A 24,670-nucleotide genomic window follows, 5' to 3' on the forward strand; every position below is an offset into this window, starting at 1 on the left:
GTATGTACCAGCAGATGTTATTTCAGCTCAACAGCCAGGTATAATCTGTGGACCAGGGTCTTTTAAACTGTAACCAGTCGGTTCACCCTTCCTGGAAAAGTCAGATCTGGCCAGTTATCCCTGGTTTGATAACATCCAGATTAGATTACCACAATGTGCTTTATGGGAGATGACTCTGAAGACTGTTCAGAAACACCATTTGATACAGAATGTAACTGCAAGATTATTAGTTGGCACACTGATATAAGAATATATTCATCAGTCTGAAAGAACTTTGCTGTCATTTTGTTGCCAAGCACCATTCAAAGTACATGGAATTACCCTTAAAGTTCAACTACACTCAGGTAGGGTTGCCAAGTCCAATTCAAGAAATATCTGGGGACTTTGGGGGTGGAGCCAGGAGACTTTGGGGTGGGGACAGGAGACATGGGGGCGGAGCCAGGAGCAAGGGTGTGACAAGCATAATTGAACTCCAAGGGAGTTCTGGCCATCATATTTAAAGGGACAGCACACCTTTTAAAATGCCTTCCTTCCATAGAAAATAATGAAGGATAGGGGCACCTTCTTTTGGGGCTCATAGAATTGGACCCCCTGGTCCAATTGTTTTGAAACTTGGGAGGTAATTTGGGGAGAGGTACTAGATGCTATACTGAAAATTTGGCGCCTCTACCTCAAAAAACAGCCCCCCCAGAGCCCCCAATACCCGCAGATCAATTCCCCATCATTCCCTATGGGAATCGTTCATGGAGGTGCATAATGGCTGGCTGGGGGAGGGGGGAAGCCTGTAAAACCGGGGGATCCCCCGCTGGGACCTGGGGATTGGGAAGCCTACACTCAGAGAGCCCTTGATGCCAGGAAAAGATTTGGGGAGAGGGGATCCAGCAGTTTGTATAGCAGTGTGAGTGTCTGCAAGGGGGTGGGATAATGGCCCATACATACTGCCTTACTTTTACTCCTGCTTAGGGATGCCAGCCTCTAGATGGGACCTGGGGACCCCCCAGAATTACATGTAATCTCCAGACTACAGAGCTCAGTTCCCCTGGAGAAAATGGATGCTTTGGAAGATGGACTCTATGGCATTGTACCTCACTGAGGTCCCTGCCCTGCCCAGGCTCTATACCCAAATCTCTAGGAGTTTCCCAACCTGAATCTGACAAAAAAACCCAACAACAACCCATCCCATGGAGATGACCAGGCAGGACCTGGCAACCCCACTTCTGCTTCTAATAGATAAGAGCAACCCTTCCTGCTTAGTGCACAGGGGTTCATGAAGGAAAACTGCCCCCTCAGCCCACCAGTACTACCTTCTCGTACACATTTACTGCAACATACTGAAGTGTGGCAAACTATGAGTACTCCAGAAGTAGCAAGTTTGTAACTAGGGACATGGCTATGAATATTCAGTACCATAGAATGATCTGCAATCAAGTTTAGCTGCCAAGAACTAATTTAAAATTATCATGAATGAACTCATTATGAAGTAGTAAATTCAGGATATGAACTTATATACTTTCCCATTTGGGAACTGGGACTTATAAAATGAAGATGCAGAGAATCAAACTGGAACAAAAAGTCATCAGACTAGGCCTGCACTGCATCCCTCACTATTACTGATGTCAGTCACTCTTTGGTTTTTTTTTAAGTCAAAGGCCATTATAAGAAAAGCCTTGCTGGATCAGTGGTCCATCTAGTCCAGCATTGTCTCACACAGTAGCCAACCAGTTCCTCTGGATAGCCAGCAACAGGGTATAGAGACTGAGGCCTTCCCCTGATTTTGCCTCCTGGCTCTGGGATTTAGAGGATTAGTGCATCTGAATGTGGAGGTTCCCCTCAGTCGCCATGGCTAGTAGCCACTGATAGATTTATCCTCCATGAATCTATCTAATCCCCTTTTAAAGCTGTTTATTCCTGTGGGCATCGCTACTTCCTCTGGCAACAAATTACACATTTGAATCACTTTCTGCAAAGTAGTATTTCTTTTTGTCCATCCTGAACTTACTGCCCATCAGTCTCATTGGCTGCCCTCGAGTTCTAGTATTTTGGGAGAGAGAAAAAACATTCTCCTTATCAATTCTCTCCATCCCATGTATATCTTATAAACCTCTATTATGTCCCCTCACCTTAGTCATCTCTTTTCCAAACTGCAAAATTCCAGGCTCTTCAGTCTTTCCTCATAGGGAAGGTGCTCCAACCCACTAATCATCGTGGTTGCCCTCCTCCATACTTTTCCAGCTCTGCAATGTTCTTTTTGAGATACAGTGACTAGAACTGTACACAATATTCTAAATAAGGCTGCACCATAGATCTATATCCCAATATCAGCAGTTTCTTTCTGAATCACTTTCCTAATGATCCCTAATGGTTTGTTTTTTTCACTGCTGTAGCACACTGGATTGACACTTCCATTGAGCTATCCACTATGACTCCAAGATCTCTTTCCCTCTCAGTTTCAGCAAGTTCAGACCCCATCAGCCTATACCTGAAGCTAGGATTTTTTTTTGTCCCAGTGTGTATCTCTTCACACTTACCAGCATTGAATTTCATTTGTCACATCGTCACCCACTCACCCAAGTTGTTGAAGTCCTCTTGGAGCTCTCCATGGCTTGTGGAGGAGCCTTGAATTTCATCATTCTGAATTATTTTGTGTTGTCTACAAACTTGGCCACTATGCTACTCACCCCTATTTCCAGATCATTTACGAATTAAATAGTACCAGTCCCAATATTGATCCTTGTGGGATCCCACTACTTACTTCCCTCCATTGTGAGAACTGTACATTTGTTCCTACTCTTTGTTTCTTGTAATGTAACCAGTTTTTAATCCATAAGAGAACCCATCCTCTTTTCCCATGACCACTAAATTTACTCAGGAGTCTTTGGTGAAGTACCTTGTCAAAAACCTTTTGAAAGTCCTGGTATAGAATGTCTATTAGGTCACCATTTTAGATAATGTTTATTAGGTCACAAAATTGAACATGCTTGTTCACTTTCTCAGAGAACTCCAAAAGGTTGGTGAGGCAGGACTTCCCTTTGCAGAAGCTATGCTGATTCCCCCTCAACAAGCTTTGTCCCTCTGTGTGCCTAACAATGTCTTTGATTAAAATCTTTTAAAATTTTCTGGGATAGACATTAGGCTGACTGGTAATTTCCTGGTTCCCCTCTGGATCCCTTTTCAAAAATTAGTGTCACATTTGCTACTCTCCATTCTTCTGGTACAGCAGCTGAATTTAGTGATAAGAGTATATATATATATATAGCTTAGTAGAGTAACAATCTCATAACTAAGTTCCTTAAGAACTCTCAGGTGTATGTCATCAGGACCTGAAGACTTATCAGTTTTTACTTTCCTCAGTAGTTCAAGACTTTCATCTCTGGTCACTTAAATTTGGCTGTTCTTCAGACTCCTTTCCTAAAAATATAGGGGTTGTGGCATGGGTACATGCCCCACTCTTTCCACAGTGAACACAGGAGCAAAAAAGTCATTGAGTTTCTTTGCCATCTCCCTTTAGCAATCCCTTTGTCATCTAAATGTCCCACTGCTTCTCTGGCTGGTTTCCTGCTCCAGAGATATACATAGATATATATATTAAAAAATGTTTATTGTTTGTTTTTAGCAACCTGCTTCTTTTTTTGCATGCCAAATTATTGACTTATATTTCTTTTGCCAGAGCCTGTGGTCCTTCAATCCACTGGGTCAGACCTTCCACTTTTTAAAAGAAACCACTTTTACTTTTTATGGCTTTTTTGATTTCTGTTATTAACCACTCAGGCCTTCTTTTAGACTTGGCAGTGCCTTTCCTAACCTATAGAATGCATTCTATTTAGGCTTCAATTAGTGTGGCCAGTGATTCTCAGCTAATCTACTTCACAGGGTTATTTAGAGGATGCCACAGAACAGGGGAAATGTATGTGGGCTCCTTGGGTGAACTAAAAGACAAAATGGATACAAGAGCCTTAATTTCTCATTTATAATCACTGATGCCCATCAATCCTATTTAATTCTTTCAAACCATCCGCCCTCTTATTACTTGTCCAGAACACAGTTGCATCTACAATTTCACTTAAAGCATGAAGAGCAGTAAGAAAGTATAAAAAGTAATGCTGACTAGAAACCACAAATCCAGCACCGTTCTTCATTTTCCAAATGTTGTTCTTGGGTCCCCAATATAAAATAATTTTAAAGCCTGATAATCCAAAACAAGCGGCTGAGAGAATAAGGCTTGGATGCAATCCACCATACTGGGAGAACTGTTCAATGTGAAGATCCAGCCCTGGATTGAGCCACACCGAAGTGCTTGGGGGTGGGTCATGGCTTGTGGAGAGAAGCAAGGGAATCCCCATGCGCAGACTGGTCTGCAAACAGCTGGTCGCGCCTCTGTTTTTACATCCGGAATTGCTGTGCTGGATTCGAGCAAAAGTCATCAGGGAACTCGATGCTCAAGACAGTCAACCCACCTCCAACCGAAACCCAGTCTACGGCTGCCAACCTGAGCGTCGCGGTTTCGTGACCGTCCGGGCGCCAGGGCCCGGAAGGAAGGAGTCGGAGAGGGAGGGGAGGGGCGGGGCGGAGAAGAAGAGAGGAGAGGGGAAGAGCGGAGCGGCCTCCTGTGTTGCTGCCGGCTGGAGTTGCGGACGGAGTGTCCCGGATTTCAGGCTCTTAACCGCGGGTGAGCTGATGTTGTCGGCGGGAGGGCAGGATGCTGGGCAAGGCGCTGAATCTCGTTTCAGCTCCACCTTGGTTCCTCCTGAACTCCTATCCGGTCTGTCCTTCTGTATTCCTAGTTTCATTCCTAGCCGGATTCTGCGTCTCTCGTATCCATTTCGCTGCCCCACTGACGGCCCCTCTTGGTACTGCACCTGTTGCCTCTCTTTGTCCTGAATGCCACCTTACACCTGTTCCTTCCTTCCTTAAGTGGATGCTTCGCTCCTTTCCCAAGTACCTCGTTCTGCCTCCTTCGTGCTGTTTTTGTCCCCAGTACCCTGTCACCTTCCTTGGTCTGTTCCCCACTGAGAAGATCTCGTCCCTTTCCCCCCCCCCCCCGAACTGTGCTTATAGTTTTATACCGATATAGTGAACTTCTAGTTCTTTGGTCTTGTTTGGATCATTGGCTATGTTAATCACAGGTGTCAATTTAGAAACCGGTGATTTGACTGACTTGGCCAACCTCATATAGTGAGTCAGTGCAGAAAATTAGGTGCGAGAGGAAACCAGCAGACCTGGTGATTTGTCTACTGGCATGTTTTGCTTTCAGTAATTTCTATTGTACTTTTAATGTGTCAAATGCCTGACAGGTTTTATTCTTAAAACAACTGTGTGAAGGAAATCACAGTCATTATAATCTATATCGTTTGCCCAAGGCCACTTGGTGAACTCCTACATGAGCAATAATTTTTAACGTAAAGACTTATGTTCTACCTCTGACCAAGCTAGCCATTTGCACATATCATTGCAAGCATGATGGTCTTTGTTATTGAAAATGGCAACTTGACTATTAATCCAGAAAAAGAGTACTTATGAATTTTCAGTGCTGGGAGTTTGCCACAAATATTGTTGGTTGTAGAGTGGATTCATATGTTACTTGAAAGTTACAAATTAGTTTGGGTTTGTGATGAAAACAGGTGGTTTTTGGAAGGAAACTTTGTGTCCATTAGTTGTGGGGCCTGATATACAGCATGACAATGTTCTTTCTTGGCCAGAATAAGATCAACAGATTTGTAATAAATATCCCTTTGGCTTATGTAATGCTATTTAAAGCCTTAAGCAGTGAGAGTTGTTTATTACCCTCTCCGGCCCAATAGCTGAATGATTTTCTTGCAGCATCTGACACCGCTAGGGACAAGTCAAAGTTACAATCCCCAATTATATTTCTCAGAAAGTAATTCACACTGCACTTGCTTCTATGTAAACATGCTTGCAATCAGGTTGCTGATGTGGTCTCCATTCACTTGTCTCCTTATGACCTCTTGAACTGCTAAGGCAGGCACTTAAATTGTTTCATGCCACTAATATGAAAGTCAGGTTAGTAACTTATTGGAACAAGGCCTATCTCATGTCTTTTCTACAGGTGTAAATACTCAAAAGTTGCATAATACAGTTTAGTTCTGTATTTAACATGCTTTAACTGTAGATGGAATTGTTCATATCTATAGATGGAATTGTTTATCTATAGATGGAATTGTTGTAGAATATTTGTCCTCCACAACCGTGGTAACTGGTGAAATGGACATGTAGATCCCATGCTGAGAGAAACTAATACAGAAGGTGATGTCGGTAGTAGCAGTTCAAGACTAATGCATCTAGGACACAGATGTATAAAATCTGAAAAGAAAAATTTATAAGTGTTGTGAACTGAATGTTAATAAGGAATTGCTTTGTAACAATTACTCACTGTTACGTAGGAGCTTTGCAGCCTCAGGCTTAAGGCTGTGCAGGTCAGGTGTGGCCATCTCTCTCTCTGATTTCTTAACCTTCAAAAATCTGATGACTAATAGCACTGCTAATAGTTTCATACTAGGAAAGCCACGTCTTTAAAGGGGTGGGCATGGTTTCATTAGATAATGATCCAGTATGTCAGCAATGGAAGTTGAAATTCCTCTTAACTAAATAGAAACAATGACACCCCAACTTTTTAAAATTACCTTTTTTAACTTATCACTATCACTTCTTCATATAACAGACACATTTTTATTTTGTTTGTGTTATTTATAGACTGCCCTTCTCACAGGAATTTAAGGTAGATTACACACTGAAGTGCTATAATCTGAACCAGAGTTTACAGTACTTGGTTTTGTTATTATAATCATAATGTTTAATCTTTTACACTTAGTAAATAGAGATGGTTGAAGAAACATGATTGATTTTCTTTTTAGGCCAAATAGCGAACAACTTTAGTATCTCCTCAGATTTACGATTGAAGTTGCCAACTTTAACTAGGCTATTTTTACAATTAGAAGCAGACATGTAGTTCTGTCAAAGTCTGGGGAAAAAGATGGATCAACTGTTACAACATCACTCCCAATGTGTCCCTAAACTTCTGATTGCAGAAATCTATTGACTGGGCAGGAGTTGAATTACTATGTATTTGCCTTAAGACCTCTGGTATGTTTGTTCTTACATCCAACATAGACCAGTATCGACATCACTAGGGATTGAAAGAGACTAGAAATATTGGGTGCAATCTACTGAAAGCAAACAGGCTTCAATGAAACCAGTGGGACCTGAGAGCCTGTTGTTTTCAGTGTTTGAAAGACATACATTTGCCTGGGCCATGTGACTTTTTAAAACTGTTCCCTATCCCACCCTCTGTGAATATAGCTGATAATGGAGTGCCTCTGCTTTTTTCCTGTAAAAGGGTTCTGGATCTTAGAACGTTTAGAGCAGGGATGTCAAACTCATTTGTTATGAGGGCCGAATGTGACATAAATGAGACCTTGTTGGGCCGAGCCATATCAGGCTGGGCTGGGTCATGTCAGACTGGGCCATGTACATACCTATTTAAAATTAGGTAGCAGAGACATCAACTTTATAAAGGACACAGACAAACACAATTAAAGGTGTTTTTTTTTAAAAAAAAAAACCCAAACCCCTTAAAATATGCTTTAAATATTAGCACTTATTGGTCTTAAAGGTGCTTTCTTTGTAGTTCTCCCATAGGATCCAGGAAACTGGGCAAAGGAAGTTCTGGCTCTTTCCTTCCTTCCCCAAGGAATGAGGAGATGGCGAAGCCTCAGCCAGTAGAAGGAAGAGAGGCATGGCTCAGTAGCTCTGCTGTGTGATTGAGAGAGCCTGGCAAAGCAAGCTATCCTTCCTCCCCAAGGGAGGAGCCTCAGCCAATTGAGAAAACAGAAGTTTTGCTCTGTAGTTCCTGTGCGATTGAGCAAGTCTTGCAAAGCAAGCTGTTATGCAGAAGGAAGCAGATGACAGTCAGTTGCTTGGGGACCTGATAGGAATCCTAGGGGCGCCTGATTTGGTCCCTGGGCTGCATGTTTGACACCCCTGGTTTAGAGAGTTCAAAAACAGTATTGAGAATTGCTGGACTGGTGTAGGTCCAGAGTATGGACATCTGTAAGTAATTTATAAATCCTGCATGGTGCTGTTTAGTTTTGTGATATGTTCGATCTTGTATTTATATCTTTTTTGCAAGAAGCAAAAGTCTCAGTTATATACCGACAGATAATAAAATATGGATTGAAAATGCAGAAAGTCTGTGAAACAAAATAGGCTGCTAATTGCAGCAAATAAAGAAAAAATAGATAGCATCTTTAGTCTTTGAAGCCTTTACTGGTGGAGTATTGTGAGTTAACCATTTGGAATTGTGTTGTCATTTTAATAAGAAGGAATGGTAATCTTTAAATACTAGATATGTTAGGAATGCAAAGAGTCGTATCTACCACGCTTCAAAAGAATGTCAGTAGAGTAAATTCATTCTATCTAAGCCTTGGAACCTTTCCGTTTGTAAACAGGAACTGGAATTCATAATGCAAATCATTGTCCCAAGTGATGGTTAAGTGGCTTGCCACAGCAATGTATCACTGTTATTTATTTATACCCCACCTTTCCTCTTGACTCAAGGTGGTTTACAAGTAATATTTAAAATATTACAGATTAAAACAAAATAAAATAAGGAAGCACAAAATACCTCCTTCTCCCTTTGAGAGATGCCTGCTGTTGGTATCCCATCAAAAACCCTAGCATATAAACAAGGCTTACATGCCATCTGAAAATTTCCAGTGAGAGGGTCTCTCCTCTTCTGAGATCCTGTTTCACAGAGTGGTAGCTGTGGTGGAAAAGACCTGCACTCTAGTTAATATTTGATGGGCCACTTCAAGTAGGGGAACAGCCATCAAGTAGCTGCCTGAAGACCTTAGTTGGCACATGTGAACATATGGGAGGAGGCAGTCCTTCAGATATATGGACCCTAGGCTGCAAAAAACTATAAAGATCATAACTAGCTCCTTGAATTCAACTCTAACAAACAGGCAGCTAATGTAGCAGTTTCAAAATGGGGGCAAGATATGTTTCCAGTGCTCTAACCTGCTTTTTAAACAGCAAGCCTGGGTCTGTGAGCGCACCCAAGCTCTTTACTTGTTCTATAAAATACAGCTCTACTCCGTGCAGGATCAGTGAATCCAGTCCCTTTGGAAAATCAGCTTTCCTGACCAGCATTACCTCTAGATTGTTCTGCCTCAGCCTCCAACTATGGCTTCAAAGTCCCAGTTCAGAACCAAGACAGATGAACCTAGAGACTTGCATAATTAAAGACAGAAGTGGGTGTCATCTACATATTGATGTCAGCCAACCCCTTGCCCAGTTGGGCACTCTCCTCCAGTGGACACTCTTTTTGTCCTATCAGACAGAAAAAAACTAAAACCACAGAAGGGCAACTTCCTTAACACCAGTTCCATATTCCAACTGATGTTTTATTAATATATTACTAACTTATTGTTGTATTTTAACTGTTTTACCATGACTGTGATCCGCCCTGAGCCCTTATGGGAAAGGGCGGAATATAAATCAACCAAATAAATAAAATAAATAAGAATGGTCAGTTGTATCAAGGGACACTGATAGATCTAACAGTATCAACAGGAATGACTGTCCCCTGCCCAGCTTTAAACAAAGACTACCACTGCAACTTAAGCCATTTTGGTTCCAAACTCATGCCTGAAATTGGATTGAAATGGGACTAGGGCAGATGCGTCATCCCGGAACCCCTGGAGATGCTCTGCCGCCACGTGCTCTGACCTTCCGCAGAAAAAGTTAAATTGGAGATTGGCCTATAATTGGCTATCTCATTCCTAACCAGTAAAGATTTTTAAAGCAACCATTTAATGACCGCCTCTTTCAGAGATCTAGGGAGAACTCCCTTAGGCATTAATTACATTTACAAAGGGCTCCAATATGTTTTCCTGATGCAGTATTTAAAACCACAATGAGCATAGATCAAGAGGACAAATGGTGGCTCTCATATTCCCAAGGAACCTGTCAATGTTCAGAGGAAGGATTGATTTGAATCTGTCATAACAATAAGATAAGCAGGTGCTTCTGACATCTGCTCTCAACTTATCCACCAAGCCAGGGGTGGCCTAATTTGCTTAACGTAAGAGCCACATAGAATAAATGTCAGATGTTTGTGAGCCACAAGACTTGAATGTCAGATGTTTGAGAGCCACAGGGCAGGCAGGGAAATGAATGAGGGGGAGGGAAAGGTGGAAAGAAAGCAACTTTAACATTAAATGCATTCTCTAAGTCACGGGCTGGCTTGGCTTGGCAAAGTGATTTAAAAAGACAAATGCCTTCTCTGAGCTGGCCAATGGTATAGTGGGGGCTTCGAGAGCCATATAGTATGTATGAAAGAGCCACACGTGGCTCCTGAGCCACTGTATGGCCACACCTGATCCAAGTCAAAACTCATGAGAGAGATTTTGTAAGCAAAGAACTTTGAAAAAAACATACTAGGGCCAAATTAGCATCATTGATGAGATCAGATTTAGGTATTATTAAACCACAAATCATTTCAGCTGACTAAGCTAGATAAGATTCTGATGACACGAAGCCATACAGTTCGAGGCTTATTAGGGCATGGAAAAGCATGTTAAGAGCAACCATGTTTATGGCCCTAGCCATCATCCTGTGAAACTGCAGGAGCCTCCCACAAAATCACCAGAAACTAAAATAATCCATTAATCTCCAATTAATCTGAATTGGTCCGCCGCCCCTATAAAGAGGAGGCAACAAAGCTCAACTGTGTTCAACCAGCTTCAGAAAATAGTGATCTGACCATGAAAAGGGCTGAACCAGCTCCCGTAATCAGATCACTAGCCAGCCACTTGGTGCAGAAAAGAAGGTCCAGCAAATATTTTTGTTCTTGTGTTTGACCCCTCACAACCTGAAAGAGACCTATGAAGTTCCGAGCTTGACCCATTCCCAAGGACAGGGGTCTTTTGCATGGAAACCAAGACCATCTCCATCAATTTAGCCAGAGACCTCACTGTCAAGGTAGGGATCTTGCTGATGCATCATTTGCCTAATCTGCCATGCTACCCAACACAAAATACATACAATCCAAGTTGGTCTCATCTGCATTGATGTTTGTTGATAGAGAAGGACTCATGGAAAGGAAAGACTGTCCCTTCTCATATACCAATTCAAAGTTAGTGAAGCTGACCACATCAGATAAGTGAAGTTCAAGTGAAGCAAGCAGAGTCCAGCTGTTCCTCCTACAACAGGTGAGATATAATAAGAACATTTTCACAAATCTTGCATTGTATAACACCAAGGTTGAAATGGAGCCATTTGAGAGAGACTTTCCACCCACATTTCCTTGGATAAGATGGAGATTAGATTCGCAGTAAGCACTATCATGTCTCCCTGCATGTCTTTCTGAACCAGCACTTCTTCCACCACCATAAACTCCATCCCATGGACCAACTTAATCAAAGATGGAACAACACACATGACGAACGAAAGCCAGTACCACCTCCCTCCATTCCATCATATACATTCCATTATGAACCCTAGAATACTGGCTGTAAAATTTTGCTGAAGAACATATATTGGTTGATCATGGAGATGTTTATTTGTGAACTGAAAATTCACCTAAACTACCTAAATTGCTGTTTGGGCTATTTTTCTCTTTCCCAGCATGTGTGTTTCTTTGTCAATAAAATTTCTGGCTCAGCACTGGTCAATATTAAGTTCCAATGAACTTTTAAAATCATTTTATCATTTTTGTTTGGATAGGCTGTAAGATTTAACTAAGCAGGAATTGTTCTACAAAGGCTTTTTGTTACCAAAATGACAATTGATTACAGCTATTAAACTCCAAGAGATACAATCAAATATAAAAATGAGTGGAAAACAGATTGTTTTCAATCCTGAGGAGCCAGTGGCAGTTTAGGATCTAATGTAACTCCAGCAGCAGAATATTCCCAGACCTATATGCAAGCTGAACCCCAAGACTAATTAGAGAAGTTCCAGTGAATTTTTGCAGAACGTAAGATGAAATTCCATTTGATGTGTAAAATGTAGCAGAGGCTTTATAACAGTCTATTACATGTTCTGTACTGATTGAATTGATAATGGTGGGACACCTGCTTGAAAAATGGCATGCCTGCCATGTTCTCCTAGAAAATGTATGAACATTTTAGAGGATTGCAAGTGTTTTCTAACACATGTTATCAATTCAACTTTGTAATGATTAGGCTCAAACAGAGGGCTCTTGGGAGATGTACAGAGGTTCTTTGACAGACAAATTGATGCTTGTTCTCTTAGTATATGCTTGTCTTCCAAAGCTGCTTGGTGGTGGTGGTGGAAAGGGCCACCAAGTCACAACTGACTTATGGCAACCCCATAGGGTTTTCAAGGCAAGAAATGTTCAGAGATGGTTTGTCATTGCCTGCCTCCACATCATGACTCTGGTTTTCCTTGGAGGTTTCCCATCCAAATGCTAGCTATGGCCAACCCTGCTTAGTTTCTGAAACTGGACTAGACTGGGCTATCCAGATCAGGACCCTTAGCACAACTAAAGTCTCTTATGTGCTGCCATGTTTATGTCCAATAATGTTGGGTGTTTGCATCCCACCCTTCAGGCTTCCCTCACACAGACAAGGTAGAATTAGGATTGCCAGCCTTCAGGTGGGACCTGGAGATCTCCCACTTTTAGAACTGATCTCCAGCTGGTAGAGATCACCTCTCCTGGAGAAAATGGCTGCTTTGAAGGGTGGACTCTGTGGCATTGTACCATGCTGAGATCCCTCCCCAAACCCTGCTCTCTCCTGGACCCCCTCCCCAAAGTCTCCAGGTATTTTCCAACACAGACCTGGCAACCCTAGGTAGAATCAGGTCCTGGCTTTGTATTTCTCAATTACATTACAATTACATTACAACTGGCATCTCCCAAAAAAAAGGGTCCAGGCAAATAGGTGTGAAACATCTCAGCTTGAGACCCTGGAGAGCCGCTGCCAGTCTGAGAAGACAGTACTGACTTTGATGGACCAAAGGTCTGATTCAGTATAAGGCAGCTTCATATGTTCATCTTTGCTAAAAGCTATGGGGAAAAGTTAACTGCAAGCTAGAAAAGTTCACTGCAAGCTAGAAAAACTATATTTAAGTGAGTGGCATACATACACATCTGGTCAAAATGAAACAGGGAGGATCTGTGGCTAACTGTGGCTTGGGAATGGGCCTTGATGTAGCATGATCAGCACAAATGCCTGCCACCCATTCACCAGCAGCCTTGTGCCCTGCTAAATTTTGAGATGGACATCAACTTTAATGACAGTTATGGCCAACCATCTTTCTCTGTTAACCAGAGTTAAAAACAATGTGTTTGAAAGCAGTTTCAAAGTCTTGATAAAAGGGAGCTGTGCTTTATTTGTTTTTGTTTTTTTAATGTACCATCCTTCTGAAGACAAACTAGCACTCAGAACAGTGCCGTCTTGTGTAGAAGTCACTCCCATCAGAGCCCGTTGATTTCATTGGACTTAGTCTAGCAGTTCTGCAATAGAACTGCACTGAAGGCAGATTACAGCCATATAAGGATTAATACAAATACAGATTAAAATGTAATGTGGCAAGATCTCTGTGAGGGGATGCTGAACTGCTTCCTCTTTGCTTTTTTGCCTCAGAGATGGCTGTTGATCAGTAAGCTGGAGGAAACTCTCAGCTAGAGTCTGGTTCCAGGTCCAGTGGAAGAATACCTGTCTGGCTGTTGCCTCTTCTCCCTTGATGCTGTTGTAATGCATAACCACAGTTAAGCCAGAGGAGAGTTCATGGTCTGGAAGAGAGGGGCAAAGGAGTGCATGACCCTGTGGACTCTTCTTGATCTTTGAGCTGTAATTAAGGAATCCCCCTACCATTAGTCTTTGTGAACCTAAAGTGTGTTATTGAACCAGCCCCTATTGGCAAAGGAGTATATAAGCAAATAAATTAAAGAACATGTAAGGTTGCAGGCATTTAGTTCAACAGGCAGGTGTGGACCAACAAAATAAACAGGAATCTTATGATACATTAAAGGTTAATAAAATTTTATTCCAGTATACGTTTTCAGGAACTTGAGCACTCTTTTTTAACAGATGCAATAAGTGAATCTTCACTATGCAGTCATTTTATGTAGGGGAATGGGGTAAAAAAATCCAGCAGCAGGGTCAAGGGGGCTTTGGAATTCAGGAACTTCCGTGTGTGTAAAATACAGTAATTGTGTAAAGTACAGATGTAAATAAGATAAGAAAATAACCATTGCCATAATAAAGCATCCATATTTCCTATTTAGTAGTTTTTAGCAACAGCAGTTAGTATGATGTACTCCTAATAGTATTTCCTCTTACTTTCTGCAAAACCTGATGGCTACAGCATTTCATAGTTCAGCATTTGAATTTGTATTTCTTTCGGTAGAGAACTCCCCCTCTATGTAGTTAAATTTGTCTGGAAACTCTTTTTTTTGGTCCTTTGTTGTACAGTGTTTTGCCAACACAGATTGTAATATATTTGTCTGCATTGCTTATGAATGGAATTTACTAAGGAGCAGAACTCTACCACATATGGAGAACTGTTGAAAATACAGGCTGTTTGGGGCAGTGTTAAGAGTGTGTGAAGTCCTGGGTTAAATAAAGCTGCTGCGCAATGTGCGGAATCATATAGTAGACTTTAAACTTTCATTTGCCAAGCTGTTTTGAGGAGATTGTGGACCTGGAATTACTGACATGCAAAGTACAATGGTTAAAGTGCAGTCAAGCTTAGATGGGACCCCTTCAGTGGCTTTTCTTAGAAGTTTTGCTCTGTATTTTAAAACTTGGATCTTTCTTGGGTAAAATCTTTTCTGCTAATACTTTGTCTTGTAAATCATACCTTGGTTATTCTTTTTTTAAAAAAAAATACTATAAAAGTGGCATGCATTAAAATTATTTTTTAAAAATAATCTCTTGATATAATATTACACATTAATGCCTACATTTGCCTTATCTTTTGAAATAATTTTGCCCCAGTAGATGAGACAGGTACCATTATGGGAAGCTGAAAAGCAAAGCGAAGCAATGTTTAACTTGGGAGAAACACTGTCTCTTAAATATGCCTTTTCACCTGCCACCCATAAGCCCCGCTAGGCAAGAGCTTTGCTCTTTTTCCTGAAATGGTGCGGAGGAGGGGGGGAGCAGCAGGTGCCCCTTTGGAGAACAGTGCTCAGAACAGAAGCAAGTGATTCCAGATCCAATGAGTGAATTTCACTGCAATAGACTACCCTTTCTTTTTTCATGTTCATCAGCATACTTACCGTGCCTCTGTTTCACACATGGTTAGATGAGTAATGATTATTTCGTAAAACTGGTCTGAAAAGTGATTATGGTTACAGTATTATAGGTCCTGCTTCTGCCTAAACCCATAGGCTCTCTTCCCTCTTTCCAGTAAGACTAATATAAATAGACAAGGTATCTTGAATTAAGATTGTTTATCAAAATGTGATTATTATACAAAGCAGTAGGCAAGTGCACCTTTAAGACCAACAAAGTTTTATTTATAATGTAAGCTTTCGTACGCTCTTAAGCAGACTTCATCAGGCAAAAAATTTGTCTGATGAAGTCTGCTTAAGAGCATACGAAAGCTTACATTCTAAATAAAACTTAGTTGGTCTTAAAGGTGCACTTGTCTACTGCTTTGTTCTATTGCTTCAGACCAACATGGCTGCCTACTGGGATCTATGAGTATTATACAGTTGGCTTCAGGCAGTTTAGATTTTAATATGAGGGTGAGTCCATGAAAACTTTAAAATGGTGATTAAATTTAGAAATATTGAGACATTGTCTGTAAGTTGGCAGTATGACATAAGGAATGTTCTACAGGTGATGTAAGGAATGACATAAGGAACGTCCTACAAGTGGCAGCAGAGTGCAGACAGGCAACATGCCATCACAGTAGTGTGTGTAAAGATGGCTGCCTTACCTGACACATGCACCAAAGAGGAGCAGTGTTCCATTCCATCATCCATTTTTTGAGTAGTAAAGGAGTGAAACCTATTGCAATTAAACAACAAATGAAGTTGCAGTATGGTGATGTATGTCTGTCACTGCAGCAAGTGTATGAGTGGAGTAGGAAGTTCAAAAATGGCGTGACTTCCTTGACAGATGCTTCTCAACCAGATCAGACACACCAACATTGCTGTTTCAGTTCTGGGGCCAGCTGCCACGGCACCCACCTTGCAGACCCTTCGTGAAATCAGAGCAGATCATGAATGATGTGATGTGATGAGCCATGACTAATCTTCAGAATTGCAACTGTTTCGTTCACCATTACTTAGTTATTTTCCATTCACTAATTTTCCTTCAGCTGCTGCAAAGGACTCTGGCATCACAACTCAGTGTGCCTGACCCAGTCGAGAAGCAAATGATGACTGGAATTTCTTCAGAAGAGAGAATTTGAGCTTGTTAATATTTACATGGTAACATTTTTAGATGTTTAAATGGTTGCTTTTTAAAAACAAATGGTACATCCTTAGATAAATGTGGGTATTGATGTAGGCAATATTGTAGGATATACTCAGCCAAGTAATCACTGCGTTGCTTGTTACTATTGCATGTATTGTTTGCTACTAAAACAATAGGCAAGAAAGTAGAATATATACATGGGGGTTAAGCTTTCTATGCCCTATGATAGCAGTCTGGGCAGCAGCAAGTAGGAGAGCTCTCTAAAGTTCAGTGGCATTGCTTTGTTCCCTGGGAAAATAGGACTGGGTCCAGTTCTGTCGGGCTGCCCTTCCCCTGTGCTTAGCCTGGAGCACAGAATGGTGAATTTGGGAAAAGCACCCTGCCAGTTCCATAAGTGTATTTCACCCCAGCTGTTGAGGACTTCAGCCTAGGTGAGTAAGTACATGTTTTATGTGTGCCCATAGACCAGGGATGGCCAACGGTAGCTCTCCAGATGTTTTTTGCCTACAACTCCCATCAGCCCCAGCTATCAGCCACGCTGGCTGGGGCTGATGGGAGTTGTAGGCAAAAAACATCTGGAGAGCTACCGTTGGCCACCCCTGCCATAGACAGTTACATTGCTTTTTTCCCCGCTTGTCTAAGAGACAATTCCCATGCAAGCTTTTACATAAAATACTTGAGGCAATAATCTTGTATGATGGCCATACTGCAAAATCCAATTGCTAAATTAAGACCCCTTGCTTCTGGTAGAATTACTTAACTTTTACTACTATAGAACATTGTTGCTAGCAGTATAGGATTAATTTGCTCATTTTAGACAAAATTTGATGGTTGGTAATGAAAATAGCTGTTGGTGATATTTTTTGTTGTTCTCAACTGTCCCCCCTCCCTCCAGTTAATAAAATAGAAGGTGGGGAAAGCTTCCTATAGATTCTGTATCTTTACAATGTTGTTTAAAAATCTTAACACGCATTTTTATCTTAGAGGGGGAATATCTGTAAGCCTGCTTTACTTAAAGGATCTCTCCAACCTAACTTGTTTTCACCTATGAAATATGAGCTTTTCTTTTGCATAGAATGTGATAGTTTTTCTAAGCCTCTTGGAAGCTTTTCCCTGATTGGTATTTTGTTCAAGCAATAAATAAATCAGATGACGTGTATGTTCTGCTGTGTTTGCTTGTTCTTGACCTTTGCTTTTCAGCCATGCAAGTAACAGGTTTTTTTAACATGATGTTGTGTAACTTTCATGTGATGATTGTCTGCTGTCTTCAGGGGAGGGGGGGGGTTGTCCTTTCTTACATCTAGTTTCTTCAGCTTCATTCTAGCTTTACAGCATGATCCTAGGCACATTTAACAAAGTCAGTAAGACTTACCCCCCAAGTAAGCATGAATAGATTTTGACTGTTTTTCCCCTGAAGAGGTAAATGTTAAATGCACAGATCCTCTTAAAATTAATATAAATATTTCTTTTGTTACATTCCATGCAGTAGCTCTGTTTTTATACACGTTCAACATGTCTGCATTTTAATTATCGTGAGTATAGACTTTGGAAGTTTGGAGAAACAACAAGCTGGTTTTATCAACTGAATGTGGGCATTCCCCTCCTTCTCAATTATTTGTGGCTTGACGTTGTCATATTATGTCTTCTCACATCCTTTAATTGGCAGCCACTGGTGGAGGACAGGAAAGGTATTACATGGTATCTCTTCATGGATGGAACTTTATTGCAGAGCAAGAGAGGAAAATGTGAAAAGGGTGGGGGGCTGCTTTGACAGCCACTGGGTTAATTTGGCCCCAGTGTATGTGGATGCTGTCAAAGATAGACATATGCAACTGGTGCAAATTTTATAGTAATTTAAAATGGTATTAAGTGAAGAAGGTATGTTCCCTCCAAAACAGAGAATCCAATATCTTTTGGTTACTATTGTTGTTTTGCCATCATGTCACACCTGACTTACGGCAACCCTACAGGGTTTTCAAGGCAAGAAACATTCATAGGTGGTTTGCCTGCCTGTGCATACTGACCCTAGTATTCCTTGATGGTCTCCCATCCAAATGCTGACCAGGGACAACCCTACTTAACTTCCATGTTCTAACAGATCAGGCTAGCCTGGGCTTATAGTTAGAGTCTTGCAGTTATTGAGAGATGCAAAGAGACATGTCAAAAGTTAAGTAGTGAGTATCACACAACTTGAGCTGGTGCAATGCCAAATGCAGTACTCAATTAAAAAGAAAACTGCCTCCTCGAAATAATTGAGCAAGCCCAAACTTCAGCTGCTTTCAAGACAACAGATCATAGAAAGGTTTTGAAGTTGTTTATGTAAACTTTTTCAAGATTTTATTGTACATCATGAAGTCAGAAGTTTTCTGAGCAAAAGTGTATGTCACAGTATTCTTTTAAAGACCTACATGTTTCTTTCCCCATATCTGGCAGAGCTTTGGGCTTTCAGCTTGCAGAGCACCACTTTTCTGCATTAAAATACTATACTTCACAAGCTGTAACCCAGGTGTCAAATTCATTTGTTATGAGGGACAGATCTGACATAAATGCCACTTTGTTGGGCCAGGCCATGAGTGCCATAACACAAGATACCAGAGATATAAACTTTATAAAGGTAATTTCAGATGTCAAATGGCAATAACAGGTGAATTACAGTAGCAGGCTTGATTGGATTAGGTGTGATATGCAGAGGAGTAGTAGGTGTGAAGATACCAGTGTTGGCAATGAGGCAGGAAACCTAGGTCTCAATTCTATCCCATAGAATGCAGAGAATAAATAGACATAAGTCTGACATTAGAAACCAGAACATTCAGTTGCTGACCTAAGAGGAGCAGTGCTCTTACAAAGGAATTTCAAAGGGAAATTAGAAAGAGAGACTGCTGAATTACAATTGATAATGAAGCTGAAGGACAATGTATCCTCCAGGACTGAATTGAGAGCTAGTTTTCCTGTCTAATTACCAATGTGTGGTGTTATCATTTGGCATCTGAAATCACTTCACTCTCCAAAATATAAGGGCCAATCCAAATGTTCTAATTCCTAATCAGGGTCATTTTAAAAGAAAATAAATCCAGTTAGGAACAGAGAAATCCAATATTTTAAAAACCCCAACAGCTTTTCAGAATAAGCCAAAATAATTTCCTCAATGAACATTGTGCTTGTGAGAAGAATCTATCCATCTTGCTTCTGAAGCAGGAGGAGAGTGCTCGCACACAAAAGCTTATGCCTGGAATAAAATAATGGGCCAAAAACCAGTTTACATTTGCGAAGCAAAAGCCGTGGGACTTTGCGGCTCTTCCAGGTTCTGTGGAGCAATTAGTGCAAAATCCGCTCAGACGCTGCGCGGTGAAGAGGGACGTCGCTCCCGAGTAAGGTCAGTGCGGAAACGCTCAATGTCGGTCTTGAAGCTGCCATGGGACTCTCTTTCTCCATCTCCCTTCCTCCCAAAAACAGGAGGAATAGCCCCAGAGAAGGAAGCAGAAGCTCTGTGTGTGTGCACGTGCATGTGTGTGTGTGTGTGTGTGTGTGTGTGAGAGAGGCTTGTCTTTGTATCTCTCCCACACGGAGCAGGAAGCATCTTCGGAGGAAGGCAGGAGAAAAGAAGTAGGAAGCAAAGAGCCACTGAGGGAGCTGGGGAAAAAGCAAGCTAAGGAAAGGAAGCAGAAGAAAGATGTTGCTTGGGGGCAGATTTGAACCCTGTTCAGGCCACATCTGGCCACAGGCTGCATGTTTGACACCCCTGCTGTAACCAGAGAGTCCTGCATGAGACTGGAAATGTTATGTATTGAGTACTACTATATATTTCTGTCTGAGCTCAAGGCAGGCACCCATTGCTAACCAGGATCCTGATGCCTATATTCTGATTGGCCATTCCTGTGGAAAATCAAAGAAAGCACCTATAAGACCAATGAGTGCTAATATTTTAAGTTTTTTAAAAAAGTGTTTGTGTCTTTTATAAAGTTTATATCTCTGCTACTCAATTTTAAATAGGTACACACATGGCCCAGCCTGACATGGGTAGCCCAACAAGGTCTCATTTATGTCAGATCCAGCCCTCATAACAAATGAGTTTGACACCCCTGGTTTAGAGTGTTGTTTAATTTCTAGTTCTGCTGCACTGAATGTTAATTGGTCATTTTTTTTTTAATAAAAGAGGTTTTCAAGTTGCCTGGGATGTTCATTGAAAACCTCCCAAAAGCTTAGTATTTTTGAAATACCTGTTTGCTGCCCCTTTGCTTTAGCATTACTTATTCTAAATGTTCTCTTCTTGCTGATATCATGAGCCAAGCTGTCCATTAATGAGTCACGGAGCTTGTCTAATGCTATCATAATACCATATACCTTATTAGAGTTGGCTTGTGATGATGGCAAAGTAGTCTTGGGCGGGGGTGAGGGGGGGAGAGACCAGAAAAAGAAATATGTAAGGTTGATGCGTTGTGCGCTTTGATGCCCCACCCCTCCTGAAAGTTTGCCAAAAATTTCCTTGAAACTTTGCTCCTTGCAGTGTGTGTGTGTGTATGTATGTGTGTGTGTGTGTGTGTGTGTGTGTGTGTATATATATATATATATATATATATATAAATAATTTGGCTGCTGTGTGACACAGAATGTTGGACTGGATGGGCCATTGGCCTGATCTAACATGGCTTCTCTTATGTTCTTATGTTCTCAGTGCTGTTAATGAGAACACTTGCAGTATGCATACTACTGCAGTTGTGGGACCTTCCCTGAATAATGTGGACTGTTTTCTTGTATGTTGCTGCTGAAGAGCTACGTTTTTATGTTTTTGAAATGGAGGTGACCTAAAATGATATGGACTTGATTGTGCCATTCTGCAAAATTGTATTTCTTTTTGCTACATTTGAGCCTTAACAACAACAATGTCTTGCTTTGGCTTTTTCCTAGCTTGGTCTTATAGCTACATTAGTTTTTGTGTGAAATACTCTTGAATTTTGACAAAGAGGAGGGAAATGAAGTGAGAACACTACACAGTCTTGGATTAAATCCTTGTTTTGTTTTGTTTTTTAATGGAAAGAAATGTGGATAAATCTTCCATCTTTATAAAGGAAACATCATTTCAGTAACATCTCTTTAATTCCTGTATGTATACTTCTATCTTTGCAACAGGTTCAGTCCTGAGAGAGCCAGTTTGGTGTAGTAGTTAAGTGTGTGGACTCTTATCTGAGAGAACCAGCTTTGATTCCCCACTCTTCCACTTACAACTGCTGGAATGGCCTTGGGTTAGCCATAGCTATTGCAGGAGTTGTCCTTGAAAGGACAGCTGCTGTGAGAGCCCTCTCAGCACCACCCACCTCACAGGGTGTCTGTTGTGGGGGATGGGGGAGAGATAGGTGATTGTAAGCTGCTCTGAGTCTCTGATTCAGAGAGAAGAGCGGGGTATAAATCTGCAGTCTTCTTCAGTCTTCTTCTGAAACGAGTCATTATGAATCTTTGGGATTTATATACCAAAGACAAGACATAGGTCCCCAAAAGTCTTGTTATGAGATTAAATTTGTCTTTGGTTATGGCAGTGTTTAAGGATTTTATGTTATAAAATTTATAACTAGAGAACGATTTGATTTGGAGAAAGGAAAAACTGAGTCCTGGACTCTAGACAATATATTTACCTGTGGGACTCAGAGAGAAAATGTAGGGAAACACATGGTAAAAGAACTTTTTAAAAAACAAAATCCATTATACAGTGCAATGCAGGTTAATGTTTGCAACAATCAAATACACATGGCAAGTATTTATACTACATCAACCTAGAACGTGGTAAGTTGTATCATTGAGACTAGGCCTGATGATTTGTGCTAAAATCCAAATTTTCAGGGTGCTGGTATTAACCTTTAAAGCCCAAAATGGTTTGGGACCATCGTACCTAAAAGACCATCTCTCTTGTATGACCTGCCACAAAGTCGTTGTTCAGCAGCACATGGCCTTTGATGGTGCTGGCCTCTATTTGCCTGTCTGAGTGCAACAAGGGTGAGGGCCTTTTCCATCATGGCCCTGACCTGGTGGAATGCTTTGTCTGAGGAGACTCGTGCCCTGCAGGATTTGTCTGCATTCTGCAGGTCATGTAAGACATAATTATTCCAGCAGGCAATCCACTGTGGATTTTTATGCCAAAAGATATTTGTTTAGTTCTAAATGGAATTTATTGAAATTATGGTTTTGTGAGCCACATTCTGGGGAAATACAAAAAACATAACTGTGATGTATGGGCTACTATAGTATGTCATGGAAGTGAGTACACTCCCTCACATTTTGTAAATATTTAAGTATATCTTTTCATGTGACAACACTGAAGCAATGACACTTGGCTACAATGTAAAGTAGTGAGTCTACAGCTTGTATAACAGTGTAAATGTGCTGTCCCCTCAAAATTCTGCAACACACAGGCATTAATGTCTAAACTGCTGGCAACAAAAGTGAGTACACCCCTAAGTGATAATGTCCAAATGGGGCCCTAGGTGTCAATATCTTGTGTGGTCACCATTATTTTCCAGCACGGCCTTAACCCTCTTGGGCATAGAGTTCACCAGAGTTTCACAGGTTGGCACCGGAGTCCTCTTCTACTCCTCCATGACAACGTCACGTAGCTGGTGGATGTTAGAGACCTTGTGCACCTCCACCTTCCGTTTCAGGATGCCCCATAGATGCTCAATAGGCTTTAGGTCTGGAGACATGCTTGGCCAGTCCATCACCTTTACCCTCAGCTTCTTTAGCAAGGCAGTGGTCATTTTGGAGGTATGTTTGGGGTCGTTATCATGTTGGAATACTGCCATGCAGCCCAGTCTCTGAAGGGAGGGGATCATGCTCTGCTTCAGTATGTCACAGTACATGTTGGCATTTATGGTTCCCTCAAAGAACTGTAGCTCCCCAGTGCCAGCAGCACTCATGCAGCCCCAGACCATGACATTCCCACCACAATGCTTGACTGTAGGCAAGACACATTTGTCTTTGTACTCCTCACCTGGTTGCTGCCACTCACGCTTGACACCATCTGAACCAAATAAATTTATCTTGATCTCATCGGACCACAGGACGTGGTTCCAGAAATCCATGTTCTTAGTCTGCTTGTTGAGTGCCCGTGCTCAGTGTCATATCCAGAGGTTGACTTTGGGAAATAGATGTATGAGTGCTGCCATCATTGCTACAGAGGTTGAAGGGGTGGGGGGTCAGCCTGTCAGTGCTCAGACCATACGCCGCACGCTGCATCAAATTTGTCTGCAGGGCTGTCGTCCCAGAAGGAAGTCTCTTCTAAAGATGATGCACAAGAAAGCTCGCAAACGGTTTGCTGCAGACAAACAGGGAACCATGAATGCCAACATGTACTGTCACATACTGAAGCAGATCATTGGCCTGATCCAACATGGCTTCTCTTATGTACTTATACATTCCACACAACTGTCATTCACACAAATAATTAACAATAACAACCACAAAGTTATATGACATTTTGAACAGAACAAAGCAGGATACAAGGAGCACCTTTAAAACCAACAAACTTTTATTCAAAATGTAAGCTTTCGTGCGCATGCATATTTCTTCAGATGAGGTACAGTAAGCAGAGCTACATATAGCTAGTGGGGTTTAGAATGCAAAGTGGTACAAAGTTAAAATCCAGTAGCAGAATAGTAAAATTAACAAATTCAGAAAACCTTTGCTCTAGGTTACATTAGAGCGGGAAACCAATAAAATAGTAACATGTCAGAATGTGAGAATGTCTGTTAATTATTATATTGCTAATAAGCCTGGGTCTAAAAAAGGGCATTTGAATAAAAGTTTGTTGGTCTTAAAGATGCTACTTGACTCCTGCTTTGTTCTGCTTCAGACCAACACAGCTGTCCACCTGGATCTATCTACATTTTGAACAGAGTTCATTCGTGCATTGTAATACAGCATTTTCAATAGAGTTCATTCTTTATGGGCTACTATATCTTTTAAATAAAACTACTTCTAAATTTTGCAACTGTCATTCACAGCATTTTCAACCAGAGTTCATTCAATGAGTAACTAGTTGTAGACTGGTTTTGTACTGCCACTTCATCAGAAGTCTTGTTGGGCTGTGATAAGGAGCAAGTCAGTTTCTTTTTATAAGCAAGTACAAAACCTGTTTCATTGCTGGCTAAACACTCTCCATAAGTTCAAGCACTCAGACGTCATGAAGAAACCACCTTAAAAATACAAATATAACAATACACTGATAAAGGTTGGTATTGAACAGATATAGTGTGTTTTGATGACCCTTG

General features: G+C 41.2%; 1 protein-coding gene across 1 annotated transcript in view; it reads left to right on the forward strand.

Annotated features, from left to right (window-relative positions):
• The first annotated feature begins 3,954 nt into the window (after positions 1-3,954).
• Positions 3,955-24,670, forward strand: part of SAR1B (secretion associated Ras related GTPase 1B) — a 36,364-nt gene continuing 15,648 nt past the window's right edge. Inside the window, exon 1 of the mRNA XM_060240450.1 lies at positions 3,955-4,666. The gene's annotated coding sequence lies outside the window, so the exon portion shown is untranslated. The remainder of the gene's footprint in view (positions 4,667-24,670) is intronic.

The sequence above is a fragment of the Heteronotia binoei genome, chromosome 5 (assembly GCF_032191835.1).
Source record: "Heteronotia binoei isolate CCM8104 ecotype False Entrance Well chromosome 5, APGP_CSIRO_Hbin_v1, whole genome shotgun sequence".
NCBI lineage: Eukaryota > Metazoa > Chordata > Lepidosauria > Squamata > Gekkonidae > Heteronotia > Heteronotia binoei.